Source organism: Anopheles funestus (genome assembly GCF_943734845.2).
Source record: "Anopheles funestus chromosome X unlocalized genomic scaffold, idAnoFuneDA-416_04 X_unloc_35, whole genome shotgun sequence".
NCBI classification, from domain to species: Eukaryota; Metazoa; Arthropoda; class Insecta; order Diptera; family Culicidae; genus Anopheles; species Anopheles funestus.
The window spans coordinates 1-2,937 of NW_026045160.1; positions in this window are offsets into that span (position 1 = coordinate 1).

Genomic DNA, 2,937 nt, shown 5'->3' on the forward strand with positions numbered 1-2,937 from the left:
ACAGGCGATACCGCTTGAACGGCCAACGACACATCAGAGGATCGTATCTTGCTACAACTTTTGCTTAATCGTTTCTTCTCCTTGGAGAAAGAAACCCCCGGGGACCGTCTCGGTCGCAAGCTGCTCCGGTCCCTAAACAACCTGCGACAAATGATAGGAAATGCCGACATCAATATGTGTTCAGTTTGGTTTATCGCTCATTGGTCTGTTTGACCATCGATCCCTGATTAAACTCTCAGTAATCCAGTCGGGAGAGTAAGGCATGCCCATCGATATCTCATCGACAGGCGATACCGCATGAACGGCCAACGACACATCAGAGGATCGTATCTTGCTACAACTCTTGCTTAATAGTTTCCACTCCTTGGAGAAAGAAACCCCCGGGGACCGTCTCGGCCGCAAGTTGCTCCGGTCCCTAAACAACCTGCGGCATCAAATGATAGGAAAAGCCGACATCAATACGTGTTCAGTTTGGTTTATCGCTCATAGGTCTGTTTGACCATCGATCCTAGAATTCAACTTTCGAGTAAGGCATGCCCGTCGATATCTCATCGATAGGCGATACCGGTAGAACGGCCAACGACACACATCTAGGATCGCATTTACTCTTCCTTGGATGGATAACCAATACCCTAGGACCGTTTCATCGCGAGCTGGTCCGGTCCTCAAACAACTCGCGAACCACCGATAGGATGATATTAGGAATGGCCGACTTTCATCCTTTAACTCTCAGTTCTGCTTACCAAAACATAGGTACTTGGACCTTAAAGACCACTATATGTTCCCCGATCGGGGGCAATCGGAACGTCTATCCATCATCAACATCGTTTCACTCATTCCGAACCACCAAATTGGACAGACAGTACCATATTCACCAACCGATTGCTTCAACTTCGCAAACTGTATGGTAAGTTCTACTAATTTCACATCTTACCATCGACTAATAGTGCATAAATCCACTTGGAAATCACTTTTCCTTGGTCCTCGGACCTTCGACGACAACGTCCAACAAATATCCGAAGTCGTTTCCCAACTTAGACCAAGCATTTCGTATCTTTACTTCTAATCGATTTTTTCTCTCATAATTGACGATCAAAATCTAAAAACCACATTTAGAGCCAGAAGCAGTCGTCCGATCGTCCTGGGGGTAGTCTCAATCGATTTAGAAGGGCCCAATTCATAAAGATACGTACTCAGTCAAATTCATGCTTCTGGCTCACCTACCCCCTATATAGTAAACGAAAGCGTACAGGCGTGGAAAACGTGCCATTTTTCTCCATCACGGACTTTTTTTTTCTCGTTGCACCGACTCTAGTAAAAAAGTGAAATTTTTTACTAGTTACCAACTTTTGCAAATTATCATCGGATATCACTTTTCATGGTCTATAGTAAGTTCTTATCACGTTTTAGTAGTTTTTGAAAAAAAAATTTTTTTGAACTTTTCAAAATTTTTCAAAACAAAGTTTTTGTAGGCGGTTTTGTGTATGGAGGGTTACTAGTCTCGGGGTCACTGTTTGACCAAAAAACCACTATATATCATTCGAAAGGTAATTTCAAGGGCTACAAAAAATTGTTCTACGGCACCCCCCTCCGACGTCTAGTATTCGAGTTATTGGCCAAAAACCATCACTTGAGCGATTTTTCGTTCAGGGTACCCGACTCTAGTAAAAAAGTGAAATTTTTCTCGATTGACCAAGTGTTGCAAATGACCATCGGATTTCACTTTTTATGGTCTATAGTGAGTTCTGATCACGATTTGGTACTTTTTGAAAAAATTTTTTTGACGCACTTTTCAAAATTTTGCAAAACCAAAACTTTTTAGGCGGTTTTGTGTATGGAGGGTTACTAGTCTCGGGGTCACTGTTTGACCAAAAAACCACTATATATCATTCGAAAGGTAATTTCAAGGGCTACAAAAAATTGTTCTACGACACCCCCCTGCGACGTCTAGTATTCGAGTTATTGGCCAAAAACCGCAACTATAGCGGTTTTTCGTACAGGGTACCCGACTCTAGTAAAATGATGCGATTTTTACTAGTCTAGGAACTTTTTGGTCAAAAAATCAAGTATATGTCATTCGATAGATAATTTCAAGGGCTACCAAAAATTGTTCCACGACACCCCCCTGCGACGTCTAGTATTCGAGTTATTAGCCAAAAACCGCAACTTAAGCGGTTTTTCGTCCAGGGTACCCGACTCTAGTAAAATGATGCGATTTTTACTAGTCTAGGGAACTTTTTGGCCAAAAATCAAGTATATGTCATTCGATAGATAATTTCAAGGGCTACCAAAAATTGTTCCACGACACCCCCCTCCGACGTCTAGTATTAGAGTTATTAGCCAAAAACCGCAACTATAGCGGTTTTTCGTCCAGGGTACCCGACTCTAGTAAAATGATGCGATTTTTACTAGTCTAGGGAACTTTTTGGCCAAAAATCAAGTATATGTCATTCGATAGATAATTTCAAGGGCTACCAAAAATTGTTCCACGACACCCCCCTGCGACGTCTAGTATTCGAGTTATTAGCCAAAAACCGCAATTATAGCGGTTTTTCGTCCAGGGTACCCGACTCTAGTAAAATGATGCGATTTTTACTAGTCTAGGGAACTTTTTGGCCAAAAATCAAGTATATGTCATTCGATAGATAATTTCAAGGGCTACCAAAAATTGTTCCATGACACCCCCCTGCGACGTCTAGTATTCGAGTTATGGGCCAAAAACCATTCATACTTGAGCATTTTGCTCATTTTGCCTGTACGGGTACCGGGGACTAGTAAAATCAGGCCAATTTTACTAGAGTAGGGGTCCTTTTTGGTCAAAAAAACAACTTTTGCTCGTTCGATAGGGAATCGATAGGGCAACAAAAAATCGTTCTACGACCCCCCCTTCCGATGTCTAGTATTCGAGTTATGGGCCAAAAACAGTTTATAGCTAAT